This window comes from Nilaparvata lugens, chromosome 5 (genome assembly GCF_014356525.2).
Source record: "Nilaparvata lugens isolate BPH chromosome 5, ASM1435652v1, whole genome shotgun sequence".
Taxonomy (NCBI): Eukaryota; Metazoa; Arthropoda; class Insecta; order Hemiptera; family Delphacidae; genus Nilaparvata; species Nilaparvata lugens.
The window spans coordinates 18,469,792-18,492,834 of NC_052508.1; the positions used below are offsets into that span (position 1 = coordinate 18,469,792).

Genomic DNA, 23,043 nt, shown 5'->3' on the forward strand with positions numbered 1-23,043 from the left:
ATAGTTCTAATGTATGGTCATTTATAAAGTTCAACATTCATTCAAGATCAAGATGGACAGTTGAGAAGATTGTTTTAAAAACAATGTATTCACTTATCATTCAGGGAATAGAGCTCTTCATAATATTTGGGATTCCTTCCATAAAGAAATGATTTATGTAACAAAATCTAATAATGTGATAACATTTTAACATCAAATTATTGATTTAATGTTATCACATTATTAGATTCTGTTACATAAATTATTTCTTTATGGAAGGAATCCCAAATATTATGAACAGCTCTATTCCCTGAATGATAAGTGAATACATTGTTTTTTAAACACTCTTCTCAACTGTCCATCTTGATCTCATGTGGTTTCACGTTGTTTCGAAATATTGTATACTGTAAGCTATTGATGATTTCAAAATTCAGTCAGTTTTTCAATTATTTTAGTCACATACCATAGTTGTCTTACTATTTGAATATCTAACATCAAATCGATAATAAAACATCGAAGTGGGTAAACTTTTTGAAAAAATGGGAAACTGTATAAAATGACATCGCCTATATAAAGTTTAAAAAATGAGTGGAATTTTATCTTACCTAACTTACTTATTCTAACTATGGGTTCCAAAGAATTTTTCCATCCTGGTCAACAAAAAAGAATTCATATGCATTTCCTTTTGAGTACATTCTCTTCAATATTTTGTTTGTAAATGGTACCTGAAAAAAGAAGCATATTTAATCTTTCAACATATATCCATTTTGGAGATAAAGAGTGAAGTTAATCATCAATGATAATACATAGTTTGGACTTTGAATAAATTAGAAGTGAACTGGGCCTCAATAAACTATTCACATTAGATAGACTATACATACTATAAGTATATAGCCTACTTACATTCGTAGCACATAACAGAAAACACTTTAAAGATTTATAATATAAATTAAAACAGGTATACTTTAAATAAATAAACTTTCGTCAACTTCTAACTTCTTGAAAAATGAAAAAGATAGCAATTTAGCCCTAGAGACTAGGTTATTAAAGGCCTACTACAGTAGGCTACCTGAATAAAAATTGTAAACATGCTGGTAGGCTCCTTATAAAAATTATATCACATTGTGTACGGTAGATCTAGCCTACTTTATTATGAGAAATTTAAGTCTACTTACTTGAATCCTCTATCACATCAGCAATTTTTAACCATATTCTATTATTTTCAAATAGGTAACTCGTTGTGCAGGTCTGGAAAGTACAAAACTTTGAACTGTCGCATTTATAATGAATTTCACGCCTTTCTGTTGTAAATACATTTTCAATTTCTCTTGTAAAAATTATAAGAATAAAGAAACCAATGGAAATATGTTATACCTCAATTTTCTACTGCAAATTAATTTCACAGTATAATAGTAGCAATCCGAAATCTGACAACCAACAGCAAAATAATATCAAAACAAACCATCCAACAATTAAAGATTGAGGTTAAAAAGAACATGGCATCTGATCCAGAGAAAGATTATTCTGCCGGTGTCACGTGATCAGAGCAGAAAAATAATTCGAAGCTGTCTGTTCCCGTCGACAGAATCCCGAAATTAGTTTTTTTTTCTACAAAACGGTTCACGAGCAGTGATCGGTCAAAGCAAAATAGCATTGTGTTGATAGGCCTTAAAAAGAACGGCAAAATGAACGACAGTTCGTCTCTGATTTGAACATTTCTTTTTTTCTGCTCAACTTTCTGCCGATGGGTGAACGCTCCCATAAGAACCAATGTTAATTTAAAGTGAATTCTGTCGTCTGCCCGTTACGAAAACACGGCTTTAGACATAAATACATGCACATATACCCATATATCCAATATCCATATACCCGTATAGATAGGTGAAAAACACTTAGAAACTTACATTATTGTTGGAAAATTTTCGATGACTGTGCCATCTATGTCAACCGTGTAGGGAGTGTCAACAACTGAATGCTTTCATTCCAAAGCGATCTAAGTGCCAAAAGATTTTTTTTTGTTTTTTCGTTTCAAAGTGATCTAAGTACCAATGCCAATGCCCTTCTATATGACCTATGTTCCAAATCATTTTCTGTTAGTTTTCATAGACTCTCATAGAATGCGCTGTGTCTATGTCCAGTGGCAGTGGTTTTCAAAGTGATCCAACTCCATCCCACCAGCTGGCAGGCTGTCATCTGTTTGTGAGTTCATTTACCAGAGAAGTAGGCTACAGAAGGTTTCTATTTCTTTAAATTTAATATCAATATAATGGGTGATGTAGGTGATGTAGCATTTTCAACAGAAGAAAATAAAAATTTTGAAAGGAGAAAAGGTCAAAAAATGACAGTAGCCCAAGAATGAGGTTAGTTTTTTGGACTTAGACCCATTTGAAAGTAACTGGCACCGGGCTTAGACCTATTTGGAAGAAACTGGCCTCGGACTTGGATCTTTCTGCTAACCTGTCCCTTTTTTTATTTTTTACTTTATGATTGTTTCAGCTATATCGTTTTAAAACACATGGACACTTTTTACATTCATGAATTATCTTAAAATAATAATGCAGTAAATAAAAAAATGTTTTTTTTTTCAAAATTGGAGTGTTTTTATTGGTTTTCCAAAAATTTAACATTTGGCACTTAGATCACTTTGAAATTAAAGCATTCAACTCCCTTCGGCACAGCCATCGAAAATTTCCAATAATAATGTAAGTTTCTAAGTGTTTTTCACCTATCTATATAGTGTTTCCTGTTCAAATTAGTATTAATATCGGGGCACCGAGCTTCGCTCGTTATTTATTTATTGATAAACAGAACACATCCTTTAAAATGATTGGGGATGGACTAACAGGCACAGCCCAAAACTGTCTCTTCCCCGAAATTTGATTTATTCACTATTAATAGTCCAAAAAGTAGGTTATGTTCCATACACTTGAATTCAGGTCCAATTTTCAGCCCAAACATTTTAAAACAGAAAAGTTCTACCTAATTTAGATTGTTTACTAACCAAATTGAATAACAGTATAACACTCACTAATCACTTGAAACTGCAAAATAATGATTAACTTTGAAAATTATGATATACACTATTTCAGAATGATATACCCTGTCATGTCAACAAATCAGACTATTTTGATCAAGTCGATTAAAATTTCTAGATAATATCTCTCGTGAGATAAGCTGATATGATTGATTCATCAGCTAAACATACTTCTGTCTCTCTCCAACACAGGCACTTGCATCTTCGTTATCGACGAAATTATCATCTGTTTTTCCAAGGATGAATAATTATTATCCTTTTTATGTCGTTCAGCGAGTTTTCCCAAGGATGAGACCTAGTGAAATCGAATTTTTACATCATAAACCTACTATGTTCCAAATTTTGTGAAAATCGTTAGAGCCGTTTTCGAGATTCGTTGGACATAAATAAATAACCATATAAATAACCGAATATTATATATATACAGAAATTGCTCGCTTAATATAATAGGATTACTTCAATAATAACTAATTATAACACTTACTTAGTTATCCTGGGGCTACAGCCCGATGTGGGCTTTGGCCTCCTCCACAATCTGCCTCCAAGCTTTTCTGACTTTCTTCTTCTACCTCTCACTCACATCCCATTACTCTTAGGATTCTCTCCACATCCTGCATCCATCGAACCCTCAGCCTTCCTCTTCTTCTTACACCCCCCAGCCTCCAGCTTCTTATCTAGTGGAATGGTCGTTACACCACCCGTCCCCCTTGATTATCTAAGCGAATCAGAAAATTGAAAAGACCAACGCCACTATATATTCTGTAACCAACTTCCCCATTGATTTTTGCATACTGCCATCTCAATTTACGCGGAAGGTAGTGAACATTTTATAATGTTGTAATGACATTATTTATCAAGATTTTTGAGCGCTTTCATCTAAGACCAGAACGAAGTTTCTACGATATAAATTCGCAAAGATACCATATGCGGGTATTTTGTCATTTCACTAATTTTGGGACTTTTTTATTTCAAACGTGCTAATGGCAAAACTATCCAACAGATTTCGATGAAACTTGGTATGTAGGTTCTTTTCACCGAGTAGATGCCCGCAATTGAATAACATTTTGAAAATTGCCCTTTCACCCCCCCATTTGGGGCCCGAAAATTTAAAAAATTTGAATTTTTTTCCAGAAATGAAACGATGGACTTGATAGTATAGGTATACAAAATTTAGAAAATATCGGACACTGGGGAAATTTTCAAATTATCATGAATTTTCAAATGTTGATCAACTTTGAGCACTTGATGTGAAAAATCTGTAATAAGTTAACATTTCGGACTACCAAAAGGGCTTGGAGACATGTTTAAACTATCCACATTTGAAATTTCAAATCATTGAATGTCCGATTAATCTCTGTAGCTCTGTCTAAATAATAACAGAAAGATGAAAGTTGCCATTTTTGAATCTAACTTTTTATAGAATGTGAAAGTCGCGATCTAGCGGTTAAAAATTGAAAGTGATTCACATGTTGCCACCGCCAAATTAGACATCTATATAATAAGAGAGAGTAGGGTTGTGTTTGTTCGCATCAAAACATGTCAACTTGTGGATTGCATACCGGAAAAACGGGAATGATTTAGATCTCCAAATTTTGCACATAGATTCTAAAAATATCAATCTCGTGCACCTGGAAGCCCAAATTTCAATTTTCTTTCTAGATTTTTCAGAATTAATGTTCAAATTTCATCTATGCTAACGTACATGAAGTTCCATAGGCTACATTGTTGCAGCCCAGAAGTGTGATTTTTCATGAGGAGGTTATAATGCTGTTACAAGACTATCATTCTCGAACGGCCGTGTAGCGTAACGGTAAAACGCTAGCTTATGGAGCGATGGCTCCTCGGCTCAAATCCCGATTCTTCCCATATTTTTTGTTCTTTATTTTTACCCTCGAAACGTATTATTATCAATTATTTTTTAATACTAATTCAGCACGTTTTAATTCATTAAATGGTTCACGTCTTACCCTCCCTTTTTGAAAGCCTATAGTCACTAAAACCCATTCTGCCACATCCGGAGTTCCTGGGACGTTTGTTTATTTATTTTGGAAAAAAGTTGTTACCTCAAAGCTGTTTCCTCAATTTTGAATCTAGGCTCGGTGATTGAGCTCTACACGTTCAGATGGGACAAGAGACAGCATACCCCTACCCCAAGCTTCTAGGACTGCTTAAAGACAAACATTCATGAGACATTCGTGGACCCATACATTGATGGACTCGTACATTGACCGCTGTTAGAATAAAAAAATAAACTAGTATAATTCAAATTAACATAACTTCAGTCATATCATAAACTCAACATTATTTAGGTTCAATAACATTAGGTAAGAGGTGAATACATATTATTCAATACTATCACTTTTCATAGTAAGGTCTTTCGAGTATTGTTGTTATTTTGTTCAGTCTGTTCTCTTACATAAATTACAAATCAAGCTTCCTTGATTTCTAATTTAATGTATAAATCAAAAATGGTTAGGTAGAGTAGGTTAAGTAGGGTGGGACAGGTAGAGTGGAGTTTAGTAGGATAGAGTAGTAGAGATAGAGGCTAGCAGAACAGGATGTCTGGGTCTAAGCATTGTTAATAATCTAGCAACCCAGAATGATGCACATCATAGAAATAGAGATTATGTAGGTAAAGTGGGTTGGGTTATGTGGGGTTTGTTCGTTAGAATGGTTCAAGTATAGTTAGGTGGAATAGGCTGGATAGAGTGAAGTAGTTAGATTGGATAGGTGAGGTAGGGTTGGTAAGGTGGGGTAGGTTAGATAGCATGAGGTATGTTAGGTAGAGTAGGTTGGATAGAATAATTTATCCCACCCTACTTAACCTACTCTACCTAACCATTTTTAATTTACACATTAAATTAAAAATCAAGAAAGCTTTTCATTAGAATCAAAACAAATAAAATCAAAATAAAGCAAAACAAAAGAAATAAAAGCAAATAAAGCAAAACAAATAAAATCCATAACACAAAATACTCTCATTTAAATTTAGGTTAATAGCTTCCTCTTCAGAAATAATATCCTTAATTATATTATAAATCTATAACGTACCTTAGTAGCGGTAATAGGAGGAAAATCTCCATTGTGAGGTGACAAATTTGATATCTTCTCTTCTTAATTAAAGCATTTACTGAGGCGGAAAAACCTAAAACATGCTATTGGAACAGATGGTTCCACAGCCAAATACTAACAAGCCTAAAGCTGGCATAAAAGCCATGATTAACACTAAATATTGAGACTAAATTATTCAGTTCTGCTAGCAGCAATGGACAGACACTGAATGAAACCACTTCACTTCTCTCATCTTGCCGTGGACAGCTGTGAACGGCCATACTAGGTTCTCAACTATTGCAACTTGACCAAAGTCAACTGTGATTGGAAGTTAATATTTTCTAGAAAATATTTATCAGAACTTCCGCCAATAGAAAGGAACTGTACAACTACAATTTAAGATACATTCTCCCACCAAGTGACAACTATTTTCCAAATTCCTAACCAAATAAGGCATGATTGATAATCAATCGGACACAAATTCCTTGCCTCATAAGGTCATGAACCAGGCTGATGCTCCAGGAAAATCAACGATTTTCCCAGTACCATAACTTCTACGCACACACTTACAGAGTCGACACAACACAACGCAGAAAAGCAAAGCAGCGAAATAAATTGTTATAACAGACTGACTTCTCATGATAATTCACAATTGGAACAATGAATATTGTTACAAAGGGCTAATCTGTAACAGCCCTTAAGGGAATGTAAATCACTCTAAATCGTCCGAAACGCTTTTAGATTAATAGTCAGTATGTCGACTATTATGAGAGAACAGAAGGGAATTTCACAGACACAGTCTGTAGAATAATATCGGGAAGACAACAGTATGTCGTTGTCAGGGTAGGAAAGGATTTTACAAGGATTTTCCACAAGGAAAATATTGAGTCAGAGGCTCCTAATTCAGGAAAAGATTTTAATGGGCTTTTCCAAGCAAAATTGCCAGTCTGAGGACTACAACAAAATCGATCTCTGATTTGCAACTGAGATCACGGGAAAATTCGTGAATTTTCCACAGGGAAAATCAGCAAATAACATTTGCTATTAAAGGGGAAAGGTTTCTAGGAATTTTAGAAAGAATTTGCGGGTCTGAAAAACCGCGACTAGGACAATCTTGAATCTGGAACTGAGATCAGGAAGGATTTTAGCACAGGAAAAGTTAGGAGAAAGTAAGAGGAAGCTTGTCGATGTCTGATGACTTCGACCGGGAAGTCCTCAAGCTGTACCTGAGAGCTGGAAGGATTTTAGAATAGGAAAAATTGAGAGAAAGTATGAGGAAATTTGTCGCAGTCTGAAGACTTCGACCGGGAAGTTCTCAAGCTGTACCTGAGAGCTGGAAGGATTTTAGAATAGGGAAAGTTGAGAGAAAGTATGAGGGAAAGGACGTCGCAGTCTGTTAACTTCGACAGGTATGAACTCAAGCTGCACCTGAGTTCTCTTGGAAAAGGATTAGGATTTTCCTACTAGGAATTATAGCTAGTCCGAAACTGCTATGCAAAAATAAATACAGGGGCCACTCTACAATATGAAAACTAAGCAATGAAAATTTACTCTCGAAGAATAGGAATTTTCCTACAAGGATGAAAGTTAACTGGGAAAAATTATCTTTAACAAAGACAGGTATCTCCCCACAAGAATTAATTCTAATCGGGAAAATTACTTCTAAAAGAATAGGGATTTCTCACAAGAATAATAAATCAATTGAGAAAAATTTATTACTCTTTGAATTAAAGGCCACCTTACCACAGGGAAGGAAACACGCACAAGCGACCAGTCCTAACATATAGTTACCCGAATCACCGTGGAACCAAATAGGGAGAATTACGAACCAATTCACAATTCCCATATTATATATATTTAAAAACGTCGTGAAGGGACACAGTAGAGACTTATAAATTAAGAACTCTAAAAGAACCCGCTACAATCTGTGGAACCTACAGTTATCGAACCGAAAAGAACCTAGTTAAATTTCCCACTTAACTGTTTGTAGCACAGGTTTCTAAACCAAGGATAACTCGCACACCCCCAGTGATATGAGTCGGGAGAAATAACTATCAAGAAAGAAAATCCCCAAGGAAAATCTAACTTCGAGTTGTCCGGAACTCGCCCTACAATATTCTATTCAATAAAATACAGAATAGAATATTATCCCTCTAGAAAAACACTATTGGGAACGCCGCACGGAACGCGGCCGTACACAAGCCCGATCACTCAACTACTAACTCGACCCCGGGTCTACTCCTCGCAGAGCAGGGTCCGTGGAAAACGGGAGGCAAGGGGAAAAGAGATTACCGTCCAATAGGAACCTCAGAAGATGATCACGCCACCGATAATGTGACAAGGAATGACTCCACTAATGCTGATGCTAAGGGTGGATTAATGATAACAGTATTGCTGATTCCTATAGTAGATTAGGCCGGTAAACAATATTTCTTTCCAGAAATTACAAGAAGCGGCTACTCTGGTGCGACTGCTGCTGACTGCATGTCAGATAAAGGATTCTCAAACTAGTAAACAAGAACTAGATATTTCTGGTCAAGATGAATCCACTGATTTGCAGTGTTGTCGCCAATGAGCCCGTTCTGTGTAGCCTACATGGAATGTGGTAAATTGTCCGATTCACAATTTAACAAGTAAAAAGTTCCGTGTTCCATGGGAGGAATTTTGACAGATTCTGTTCCAGAAACCTGTTCCAGTTCCAAAATCCTGCCCCACAGTCGAAGTGTGGTAAATTGTCCGACCTGGTACAGTTCCAACTATCTGAGCTCTCATTGGTCGATTATTTTAGTCTGCTTGCTTCTCTGCGCATGCGCTGATAGTTGTTCACCATAGCATAGCATAGAATACATAACCAACAATACGATTTTTGATAACCATTCATTAAATGAATTTTTCTTGATAGAAAATTTGAGAGTAATGGAATAAAAGAAATTTAAACTTTTCTAGATGGTAGGTTTGTAAAACAGCCTTTCTTCATTCATGCAGCTAGTAAACGAAACATTTTAGTGTAAATCAACTTTATATGTGCGCGCCAAAAGCTTGAACCATCGATTTTGAAATGGCGTTCCATGGGAACATTTTGCACTAGTCATGTGATGGAACAATTTATGATTGGAACTGGAAAAATTTACTGTACACAGAACGTACACAATGATGATTCATATGATAGATTCTAAGCTTAGCAAAATAAATTCGGCTGTCGACCCTATTCCTTCTCTGAAATCAAGAAACTTATTCAAATCATGACGATTCTCCTCTCATCACAAAATTCACTTTGTGACAAATAAGAGATACCAATTAAATTCTGCGATATTTGCATCAAGAAGATCGGATTTGAAAAGCAGTGAAACATATTCATCTATACTGCGTGTACAAAATAAATTGTATTTGGCAAACAAAGACATTGAATGTGTAAAATGGCCAACAGGTAGTAAAAATGCAAGGTATTTATTTTATTTTATGAGCAAATGAACAAGTAAGGATAAAAATGTAGAATGAAAAGTGAGGGAAATGATGTACAAAAGCAAGTAATGAAAAAAGATGTACATTTTTTTCAAGTGTGATGATAATATAATGTACAGACTAACTATAAGAAAAAATTTTAAAAATAAAGTTTTATTAATTATTTCATTTATTTCATTCCACGATCACAACATCAAATTAGTGATTCCAAATGCAATTTATATTGGTATTTCATTGATCTAGCAAAGTATTGTGCATATCACCAAGCAATAACAAAGTCTGAAAACATATATATAGGCTACATCAATTAATGTCGCTACAATGATATGCCGTGAAAGTATGGATAGTAAATTTTAAGATGTGGTGCAACAGGCACAGTCACAACGTCATGTTTGTTTATTCAGTATTAACCATACATAACTATCTCACTTATTACTGGAATAATTTTGTAGCAACCAGTCAGGCTAAATATATTTTATCATATAAAATAGCATTTCACTGTTTCAAAAAAAATGACTCTCCCCATCCATTGTGTTTGCAGTGTTTACCTCTATAACAAGTAGGTAGTAATTAAAAAAAATGATATCCTCTCAAAACATTCTCTAAAAAAGAATTCTTCACCCCAATTTAAATTACTCTACCCCAACCCTATTGAAAAGTCCTGTGTGGAAACTAAAATTTTTGTACCAAAACAAGTCCAAAATTTTAAAATGTTTCAGTAAGTTCTGAAACAGTAATGTTCTGATATTAATAAGAAGCCCGCCTCCCATTGCAATACATAATGAGAGTAAGTATTCAAACAGTTTGGTAAAAAATCAATTATATACATAAATGAAAACCCCGCCTCCCTTATCCCTCCATTATGAGTTTACATTATTAGCATGTCCTATTCCACCCTCTAGGTTTCCTAATAATTGCGAAGTATTGCTACAACGCGGACTAGCTACAGTCGGATATGGGTTGGGGTCAGTAGCCGTACTAGTAGGTGGAGTTACCGGACCTACACTTCTCCCTCTATCCTGATTCTTTACCCTCTGCTTCTTTCGCGAGATTTTTAATTTCAGGGGAAGAGTGTTTGTCCGTGCCGTTGCTGGCTGATTCGGCCCTCGGCCTTTGGAATATAGGTTGGGTTTTAAGGGAGTTTAAGATAACCCTATACAAGGAGACGGATCTGACTATCAGATCCCTACCAATAATTTTATTTATAAAGGTAGTACGCAATCTGAACCAACTGCGAATTGACGGCGAGCAAGCTGTACCTGCAAGCCCGGGATGTGGTTTTTCTATGGGGTTTAAGGTGAGAGCTATGAGGTAAAGGTATGACGGAACTATGGAGTTATTAGTAGTATTTGAGATGTGGTTAAATAGGGCACGGTATAGGGTGTAAGCTATAGAGAATAGGGTGCAGGGTATGAGGTATACGGTATAGGGCATAGGGAACAGAGAATCAATAAGGTTATTATTCTCTACAGCAAATAAATATCTGCTCAGTAATCCGCAATCTGAGAATTGCGCTCTAGCTCTTAGCAGGCTGGACCTGCTAGCTAAACATAGTATATCTATTTCAATTTTATGATAATTAAAGTTTGGAGGATGAGGTTTCAGGTGTCGGATTTCTGAATCGCGAGCCTGCGGCTGCGAAAGGATTTTCAGCAATTCTGAAACTGCTAAACAGGATTTCCGCGCTAATCTGGTGACTGCGCGCCGGTTATTAAGGGCCAATCTGTGACTGCCCTTAAGGGTATGGGAATCGCTCTCAATCGTCCGAAACGCTTTTAAATTAATAGTCAGTATGTCGACTATTATGAGAGGATAGAAAAGATTTTTCACAGACACAGTCTGTAGAATAATATCGGGAAGACAACAGTCTGTCGTTGTCAGGATAGGAAAGGATTTTTCCAGTCGAGTCAGAGACTCCTAATTCAGGAAAAGATTTCAATAGACTTTTCCAAGTAATTGCCAGTCTAAGGACTACCACAAGATCGATCTCTAATTTGCAACTGAGATCACGGGAAAATTCGTGAATTTTCCACAGGTAAAGCCAGCAAATAATATTTGCTATTAAAGAAGACAGGTTTCTCAGAATTTAAGAAAGGATTCGCGGGTCTGAAAACTCGCGACTAGGACGATCTCGAATCTGGAACTGAGATCAGGAAGGATTTTAACACAGGAAGAATTAAGAGAAAGAAAGAGAAAGGATGCCGCAGTCTAGAAACCTCGGCGAGGAAGTCCTCAAGCTGTACCTGAGAGCTAGAAGGATTTTAGAATAGGGAAAGTGAAGAGAAAGTAGGAGAAAGGATGCCGCAGTCTAGAAATTTCGGCGAGGAAGTCCTCAAGCTGTACCTGAGAGCTAGAAGGATTTTAGAATAGGGAAAGTGAAGAGAGAGAAAGAGAATGGACGTCGCAGTCTAGAAACTTCGACAAGGACGAACTCAAGCTGCACCTGAGTTCTCTAGGAAAAGGATTGGACTTTTCCTACTTGGAATACAGCAAGTCAGAAACTGCTAAGCGAATTTAAAATACAGGGCCACTCTATAGTATGAAAACCAAGCAAGGAAAACTTACTATAAATGATAATAATTTCCCTGCAGGGACAAAAATTAATCGAGAAAACTATTCTCAAAAGGAACAGGGATTTTCCAACAAGAATAAAAATTAATTGAGAAAAACTATTCTTAAAAAGGACAGGGATTTCCCTACAAAAATAAAAATTCAATGGAGAAAAATTACTCTTTAAACTAAAGGCCACCTTACTACAGAGAAGGAAAAATATACGGACTACCAGTCCTGACATACAATTACCTGAATCGACGTGGATACTGATACGGAGAATAGCGAACCGATTCCCACTTCCCGTATTATAATTAAAAACGTCGCGAAGCGACAAAGTCGAGGCTTATAAATTAAGTACTCAAAAATAATCCGCTATAAGAGCCTAGCTAAATTTCCCACTCAACTATTTGTAGCACAAACTTGAGATCCCTTACAGGTTTCAAACCAAGGATAACACGTTCACCCCCAGTGAAACGAATTTAGGAAAAATAGCTGACAAGAAGAAAATCCCACAAGAAGTTCTAACTTCGAGTTGTCCGGAACTCGTCCTACAATATTCTATATTAACACAAAATAGAATAATAATTAGTATCGGGAACGTCGTAAGGAGAGGAGATTCGCGACCCGATCTCATGCTCAACCACCGAACAACTGCCCTAAATGAAACCTACAAGGACAGAGAATCCCCCAGGAAAATCCACCTTCAAATACAGTCGGCAATTCGACATACAATATTCCATTCACTAAGATACAGAATAGAATATTAACCCTCTAGTACACCACTATTGGGAGCGCCGCTCGGAACGCAGCCGTACACAAACCCGTTCACCGAACAACTGCCTCTCTCCCAGGTCTTCTTGAAGCAGCACCGGGTCGCTGAAAATTAGGAGGCCGGGGGAAAAGAGATTGCCGACCAATGGGAGTCTGAAAAGACGATCACGCCACTGGTCATGTGATTGGGTTTGAATCCACTAGTGCTGATGCTAAGGGTGCAGCTAATGATGACAATGATACTAATTGCTACACTAAATCAGGCCGGTAAACAATATTTCTCACCAGAAATTACAAGAAGAATGATACCGACTCGACTCGGTAGCCGCTTATCGTTTTGATGATACGGCTGCTGCTGCTGCAATACTAAATACGAGAACGCTCAGAGTGGTAAACAAGATCTGGAAATTTCTGGTTATGATGAATCCGCTGCTGATGATTCATAGGGTTGCCGACGATGGTGATAATGTGCATACACTACTACAAGTCCAACAAGATATATCTGGAAGTCGACCCTATTCTAATTCTAAAACAGAATAAATTCGCTAATTTTACACTAGACGACGGCTCTCCATCCGTCACAAAAATTCACTTTGTGACAACATTCTCCATGAGACTTTGGAAATGTGCATCATAGATTCAAAGGTGTTTGTTTACTTTCAAATTTCTAGATCATAGTAACATTCTTAAACAAAAATTAATGTTTCGTCAGTTATACTGATACCTTTACTCATACAAGAATGCGAAGAAATACTGGAAACGATGGAGAAAGATTCTCTGAAAACGGTGCCATGCCAAAAATTGTACGTATGAGAAGTGAGATGAAATTGTTGTAATTTATACTTCCATAAAATTGACTGATTTTTAGATGTGGGAAATTAACATCGAAGAAAAAATTTGGAAGAAATTTTGGGGGCGGGCGAGGGCACGCTTGTTAGCTCAAACACTGAAAGTTTACCAACTTTCCAATTCGTGATTTTTAAGTGAGTGATTAAACAGTTTGCTATTTGTGAAATATGCACGGTTGCTAAGCATTATCCTGTGTTTAATCTTTGAATCTATTTTGTTTCTGCAGTTTATTTATGCTCCTAAATATGTGAAGCTTGTAACCTTTTCAAACTATTTGATATTTGCTGGATCTCTCAGTCCTCTGGTGCTCATTTCCATGTATATTTAGGGGCGGTTTCCGAGCTCGGGATCTATAAGTTCTGGACTTACAGAGTCCAGGACTGAAATAAGCGCTCGGGTCTAAATCGACTTTCTGAGTCACGATTTTATCTTCTAAACTCCGGTGTCTATAAAGTTCTCTATATATATATCTATAAAGAATTAATTGCTTTTTAAAACTCAGATAACTTTTCCACAATTATTAGTTACTTCAATAATTATGCAAAATTCTATGCTTTATAGGCATGTCAATCTAAGAGTTAACTTTTCATTTCCTATGCTTGAACTTTGTAAGGGTAAATTATTTGAAGTAACTGATTGTATTTCATTATTAATAAGATATTATTTTATTAACTAGAAGCATTCCATTATTAATAAGATATTATTATAATTATTTTATTAACTAGAATCAATTGCCTTCAGAGTCAATGCATGTTCTTTGAATCACATCGTTTATAGGTAGGCCTACCTACTATGAGTACCGTATTCAACTTCAAAGGCCTATTGAAGCTCTATCGAAAAAAAATCAATAAATAAATAATAAATAAGTGCTTTACTTTTGGAATTTTTGGAATCTACGGGTAATATTACACCAAGGGATATCAATATTGTAAACGTTTTTTAGGCAATTTTATTTTAGCAGTCCCCTTTTTGATCATTGGATGGGTACGGTCTCGGCTGATATACAATCATGTATAAGAATCGTGAGGCCAATTGACTGCCTAAATCAATATGCCTTCTCAGGCAATGTTCAATTAGGGACTCCTCACCAGTAAAAGCTATACGAATATTGGAAATTATTATTATTATTATAGATTAACACATATGACATGTACAAAGTGTATTCAAACAGGCGAAATAATTCTAATAATTATTGTTGAGATAACTATATCTTGCTCTAATAAACGAGTTCTGTTATGGTACTTTAAATAACACATAGCCTATTTTAAAATGGATGAATATTTATTAATTATAGAAGGTAACTAGTACCCTTGTGATATTCCAAAATGAAACATGATTAGTTTCGACATTTTCAATAAGGACTCTCTTGACAATGACATAATTAGAAACTGGTCATGCTTATTTTGAATATTTTAGGGTAGGCCTACTAGTTATTTTCTACAATTAACCATTAAAGTTGCCCTATTAAAATTAATACTTTATTAGGGTATTAATTAGAATTAGAGTAGCCTTTCAAACTCCTTATTCACTATAATGTTCTAAAAGCTTATCAATTTTAATCAAAACCTTGGAAATATAGCCTAGAAGGTAGAATTGAAAGTGATTATATTTGATGTGGCTTGGAACATCATATTTTCAACTTTTGCTTAAGTTATTTTTCATATTCAAAGAATTATTACCCCTTCAATGCAGTAAATAAGTACTATTACTTAATTCTTAATACAATACATAATAATTGTGATACCCTATTTTATATCCAATTCAAGTCTATTATTTAACTACGTGTTACCTATAGCATTTGCCAATCAGCAATGTTAAATAATTTTATTAGTTCCAAAAAAGCAGAAGACATACAGAACCAATAAAGTTGTTAATAAGAGTTCGATGCTTTTGGGTTAAATATAGTTTTAAAAATCCCTCAAGTATAAACAATTAGAACATATTTTATTAATTTCATGTCACTTGCTGTTTTCTTCAAAACTACCTGAATTGAAGCAGTTAGCAGGAGCGATCAGAAAAAGAAGATATTATTATGAATAACATGAAATAAACACATCAAGATGTACTGAAAAAATGAATATATTTCTTAGATTAGTCCATCTCTTTCTTCTGTAGGCTACTACAACATACATGAATCATATCCATGGAATATTATTCATAGTTGATTTTCTTTGTCATCTACTTCTGGCTGGTACATCACTAGGCCTGAAATCAAAAAGTTATAGATAATTTATTATTCATTATAAAAAAAAACTTTGCAAAGTGAATTCTGAAATTGATTGTAATCTGTATAAGTTTTTAATTATATTTCTTGGGAAGGAACCCCCCAATAATGACAAAGTAATATTATATGAAAAATTCCAATAAACCAACATTCAGTTGAATTATTATTAGCATCAATCTGTTAGTTGTGTAATTCTGAATGATTGAATAAATAAATCTCCATGCAGGAATTGGGATTAATCAGTGTGCCCCTAGGTCAAAAGAACTTGTTGGTGAACAATATATTTTTGGATACCATGAACAATTATTTATTTATTTCTGTGGTCAGTAGGCCTACTTCTCGACCGTTTGGTTTACTTAACTCTTCCAAAATGTACTGCATAAAGTAATGTTTAGTTCTACATTTAGAGAAACAAGTTTAATGAAACAAATGGAAATAATCAATAAATTAATTGCTTAATCTGAAATGATGATTATCTACAACATTATAAGTAGAACTAAGTGATTTGAAAATGAATACCAAACTGCAAATACATAAATCTCTCTCAGAACAATGTGGTATTTCATCCATGAATTTAATCATAAATTTTAAAAGGTGGAATGACTGTCATTAAAAGCTATTATTCAGTGTTTTCTACCAGCACTTGCTGGTGAATTTTTGAAGTCATCTATTCATAGTTCTAATGTATGGTCATTTATAAAGTCATCATCCACTCAAGATCAAGATGGACAGTTGAGAAGAGTGTTTTAAAAACAATTTTAACATCAAATTATTGATGTAATGTTATCACATTATTAGATAATGTTACATAAATTATTTCTTTATGGAAGGAATCCCAAATATTATGAATAACTCTATTCCCTGAATGATAAGTGAATACATTGTTTTTTAAGCACTCTTCTCAACTGTCCATCTTGATCTCATGTGGTTTCACGTAGTTTCGAAATATTCAGTCAGTTTTTCTATTATTTTAGTCACGTACCATAGTTAAATCTTACTATTTGAATATCTACCATCAAATCGATAATAAAACATTGAAGTGGATAAACCTTTTTAAAAAATGGGAAACTGTATAAAATGACATCGCCTATATAAAGTTTAAAAAATGAGTGGAATTTTATCTTACCTAACTAACTTATTCTAACTATAGGTTCCAAAGAATTGTTCCATCCTGGTCAACAAAAAAGAATTCATATGCATTTCCTTTGAGCACATTCTCTTCAATATTTTGTTTGTAAATGGTACCTGAAAAAAGAAACATAATCTTTCAGCATATTCATTTTGGAGATAATGTGAAGTTAATCATCAATGATAAGACATAGTTTGGACTTTGAATAAATTAGAAGTGAACTGGGCCTCAATAAACTATTTACATTAGATATAAATACTATAAGTATATACTTACATTCATAGCACATAACAGAAAACACTTTAAAGTTTTATAATATAAATTAAAACAGGTGACACACGACATAGATAGATTAAAAACACTGAAAAACTTACATTACACTCTCTGCTCGGTTGAGAAAGGGGACACAGTTCCTTAAAAATTTCCGATTATAATGTAAGTTTTTCAGTATTTTTAATCTATCTATGTTGTGTGTCTCCTGTTTTAATTATACGATCAATAGAGCATGAATAAGTTTTTCAAATACATTACTATTGTAGTTTTAAATGAGTTTGGTAGCAATGGTCAACCAGAAAAATAGTACTTATTTTATATTTTTCCAATGGCAGTCTTTCAATATTCAATTACACTGACTCTGATCAAGTTATTACTATAACAATCTATTTAATATTGTTTCCAAGTGATTTTAAATTATAAATTAAGAGAAGATTAATTCATAGATAGGTACCAAAGACAAAGTAAATGTTCTAATAGTCAGATTAGTTTTGTTATTATATTGATAAACTATGGGGTTACAATATTTTGAGGTGCAACAAGGATAATGGAAGTTTGGGACTTAGAATGTAATGGAATACTTCTAAGTCAAATTATGATGTTATTTTTAATAAATCTGTTTGTGAAAACTACTAGCTGCATTATAAAAAATGTATTTTGTGATTAGGCCAACTTACTGAAAGTGTAAAAGATTGTTAGCATGAAATGCTATATGTTATCTTGGTTGAATAATGTTTTGAATCTGATTATTTAATGTTAATCTAATCAATCAATCTTAAATGAGTTTAAATCTAATCAGTTGATTAGATTTCTCTCTTTCTTGTGATAATTCTCTACCATACACAAACTAGCTAGTCTAGGATTTGAAATTACGCTGTTTTAAGTTCTGGACTTAATGCTTTTTAATAAATCCTCGACTCGGAAAGAGGCTAGAATCTAATTCAAGTCCTGGACTTATAAGCCCTCCACTCAGAAAGCGAAATTGTAAACTCCAGGGTCTAACGTGATCTCTAAACTCCAGAGTATTTAAGTCCTTAACTATGTTAACGCTCTGACTCGGAAAGCCAATTTTCTGACTCCAGAGTTTGAAGCCAGTAAAAGTGTAGAACTTAGCTAAATGCCGAGCTCGGAAACCGGCCCTTAGTTTTTTGTTAGTTTACTTGGTGGACTATTAGGAGGGTAATATTCTTTGAAACATAGGCATTACGAGAAAACGTCAATTTCATTGGTTAATCGTACCCATGAAGTGAACTGGTTTGGATAATCGAAATCAGCTCAATCATTTGTAACGTTGATTAATGAAAATATCGTGAAATAATTACACTTGATTACACTTAGATTATGAAATCCTCCACAGCTATTTTTATAATCGAATATTTGTTATATATTCCAAATTTCCTTCTTTTAATGACCTTGTATAATTTTCAATAGAATAAAAGCTAGCAATTGATAGTTCTAAGTAATCTTCAAGCAAAAGCCAGGATTCGAGTAAGCTGTATAGTCTTAGATGTATAGCTAGAACCAATGAATAGTTGCTGGTCACTAGATTTTAGTTTTTATCATAGAGAAACAATAGCGTAAGTAGATATCCCATGGTATAGGGCGTTTATGTCGCAATTTTACTGTTATCTCAAGCCGATTACTGTTGATTATTGTCGATTTTTACTGTTTTGTTGGGATGAGAGTGTATGAACGGCACAATATGAGAGACTACCAGTGTCACACAGCTTCACGGGAACGAATTACATGAACTATCGGCTTGAGATAACAGTAAAAGTTGCGACATAAACGCCCTATACTATGGGTTATCTACTTATGCTATTGTTTCTCTATGTTTTTATTCAATCGACCTTTGCCTCTACTATAGCAGGTCGCCTCTACTATAGAGGGCGTTGGAAATATTAAACTTAGCAACACGTTGGTTCTATAATTTCCAATGACTTCATAACTTTGATCTCACTACATAATATAATCGGTAAAGGAGCCTTTAGAATTTCGCAACTATTTACAATTTTTAAGCAATGTAATTTTTTTATTCATTGTGTTTCCCTGTGTAATAAAATGGTGTTCTATTGAAAGGTGCTACTGTTTTCGACGTCGGTGATGCTGCTTGATATGGCTGAGGACCTGATGATAATGAAGAATCATTCGTACGTGCGACTGGACGGATTCAGCAGCCTGATGGCTCGCAAAGACGACATTTTCGCGTTCAACACCGATCCGAACCTGTTTGCGTTTCTGATCTCGACGCGCGCCGGTGGGCTCGGCATCAACCTCACTTCGGCCGACACTGTCATTCTACTCAACAGTGACTGGGTACGTTACAATCCCACCATAGAGTAGGCTTCACATTAGTCACGTTTACTTGAATTCAAGTTTTCATAACCTCAAAGGTTACAAATGAAAAAAAAATTATCGCCCAAGATCTTGTAGAGAAGGGACTAACACCAAACGAAGCCCATGACCGAGACTCCTGGAAGATACTGAACCGAAATGCCGACCCCACCTGAGTGGGAAAAGGCTGAGAAGAAAAAGAAAAAAAGAAGAAGAAAAAGGAAAAGAAGAAAAAGAATAGGAAGAAGAAGAAGAAGATAATCTCAAAAGTATACAGGGTGTCTCATGAAAGGTGTAACAACCGAAGACCATAGATTTTGCATGAAATTTAAACAATAAATAACTAGTAAAATTTTCTTAGTTTTCGAGATATATCGATCTTTCGATATTCTTGAAAAACGTCAATAACTAAAGAACTATCTGTCAAAATCGAATTCTTAGGATATAGTTAAAAATAGGAAGAAATATTTAATAAAGTAAACATTTTATTTAATCAAGCATCCTTTTTTAAATAAGTAGAATTGTATCTTCTATACTTATAAAATTCTTATCTCACTGATCACGATTTCTGGAAAACTACTGGATGGATTGCAACAAAACTTGGAATATAGCTTCCTTATAAATCCTAGGTGCTCACTAAGAAATCTTTTGGCGATATTTCAACTGTAATGGTGGTTTTTAAGGGTTTAAAGTTCGTCTTTTAGCATGTATATTCTTCTTCTCCTAATCTCTTAATTATAATTTAAATGTCCATAATCATATTATGTTGAAATAGATCTATAATCTAGAGAGAGAATTTCTTCGAAAAAGTTGTCAACTGGCAACTAAATTAATAATTTTGTCATGTTGGCATTAAGTTGAGTTGACTTTATTAGGTTGGCACCAAGTTGAAAAACTAATTGAAATGCATTCATCGAGAAAAAATTGATTGGGCACTGCTGCTTCAATCAGAGCTATTCCTGGGAGTATAGATAATTTTTATGTTTCATGAAACAAACTTTTATGACGGGAGCTGCTTCTATCAATTGATCCTATTCTATCAAGACTAATTTTGTTTGTATATCCGAGAGTTTGCGAAAACTGCTTAAACAATTTTGATGAAATTTTAATAATTCAGTATGATTTATGGAGGGTATTTTTAAAACTTCAGAAGTGTCCGTTGTGGAATCTGTTTGCAAAGAATGAGGAAATTCGGCCAAAATTTAACTTGACGAAAGAAATGGGTTATTCATTAAAAGGGCCAAATAGCTGTTGTTTGTTGCTTTTCCTAATGTAAAAATATGTAAGACGCTTTTCTTTTCAATGAATCAATAATTATTCCCAATCATTGATTGGTTTATCAAAGAAAATAGAAGATATCTTTCGGTAAAAATATTGGAGAATATGCATAACAGTTTGTTGATATTCACTTGCAACTCTCAGTATTCCTCATTAATAGCATCAATGTACCCCATTCAAACAATGTTGACACGTTGATGTGAATCTTACCATAATTTGGTTACTTAAGATCAGAATATGAAGATAATAGTAAAGTTGATGATCACTACTGTTTCAATTCAATTTCATGTTTGACATTTTTGTTTTTATGCCAGCTGTTATTATTATCTATATAACTAAAAATCGAGCCTCAAATTTTGACATTGAATAACTTTTCCATGTGTGCACCGAAAATGATGATTTTTTACTTTCCTTGCCCTATTACCATAGGTAAGGAAAGTATTGCTTTCCGAAAAAAATTAAGGTACCCCAATTTCTAAATTTCTATGTGTGTGTGTGTGTGTGTGTGTGTGTGTGTGTGTGTGTGTGTGTGTGTGTGTGTGTGTGTACACGATATCTCATCTCCCAGTTGAATGACTTGAAATTTGGAACGTAAGGTCCTTACACTATAAGGATCCAACACGAACAATTTGAATTGATCCGACATGGAATTTTTTGAATTGGGAAATTTTTAAAATGATGTGATTCTTGTCATCTTGGCAGCGAATTGAATTATTTTTTGTTATTTAAATATCTTAATATTTTTTACAATGTAATTTACCAATGTGACTATGTATTTGACTTGAGTCAATATTGTATTATTGTACAATGCATGACATCAATAAAATTGAAATTGAATTTCGATCAAATGCAATCCAAGATGGCTGCTAAAATGGCGAAAATGTTGTCAAAAACAGGGTTTTTCGCGATTTTCTCAAAAACGGCTCCAACGATTTTGATCAAATTCATACCTGAAATAGTCATCGATAAGCTCTATCAACTGCAACAAATCCTATATCCGTAAAAATTTCAGGAGCTCCGCCCCATCTATGCGAAGTTTGATTTCAGATTCTCAATTATCAGGCTTCAGATAAAATTTAAACAAAAAATTCCAAGTGGAAAAGATAGAACATGAACATTTCAGCAATTAATGTCCAGTAACATTTTCACCTAAAATTGGAAATAAGCTTGAAATTCGAGAAAATGTGATTATTAAATTGCAAACTGTTGGCAATTGTTGGTTCTATGAAATCATTTACTACGAAGAGATAGCAGACCTCTCGTGTGTCTCCAGCGTTATTGTCCTATCACCAGCTGTCTCATATCTTTGAATAGAAGACTTGAGGTGCGCGGGAACACTAGCGTCAGGTGATCAATTTTCATAACGGCAAGGAAAGTTGTGTGAGTGCGCCACACCAGATTTTTTCAGTTGTGTTTGCTATGTATAGGAGCAGGTTTGTGGCCTATCAAATTTACTAGTAGCTCTGTGAACAGTAGACCTCACGCAGTATTTCATCCACAAGTCCCTGATTGAAACAGTATAGACCTTATGGAAATACAGCAATAGACTGGCTTCTCCACACATCTGTGTAATCACTTGTCAGCTGATTTATGATGAATAATTTTATAGTCTGATTTTTACTCTAATATTGGCGTATGAAGGAGGCACCTTTTTCCTTTTATATTATCCTTGAAATGCAAAATTTCCAAAATCCTTGTATATACGTCGACGCGCAATTAAAAAAGGAACATACCTGTCAAATTTTATGAAAATCTATTACCGCGTTTCGCCGTAAATTCGCAACATATAAACATTCAAACATTTAAACATGAAGAGAAATGCCAAACCGTCGTCGACTTGAATCTTAGACCTCACTTCGCTCGGTCAATGATCTGACTTCAGGACTCTTTCCTACGGTCCTTCAAAGTTCACATGTAATCCTTATGGAAGATGATTTGTGAGTTGGCCACACAGAGCCGTTGATAGCCGTGAGAGCCACACAGATCCAACAGCCGTTGGTAGATCTGTTTTTTAACACCTTTACTCTAGTTGCTCTGACAAACTTCTAACGTGCCATGGTTTCTCGATTATATATCGGCTCATAGGCCACACAGAGCCTTCTTTTT

General features: G+C 34.7%; 1 pseudogene; it reads left to right on the forward strand.

The window, feature by feature from the left end:
- Positions 1 to 23,043, forward strand: part of LOC111057957 — a 68,856-nt pseudogene that overhangs the window by 35,975 nt on the left and 9,838 nt on the right.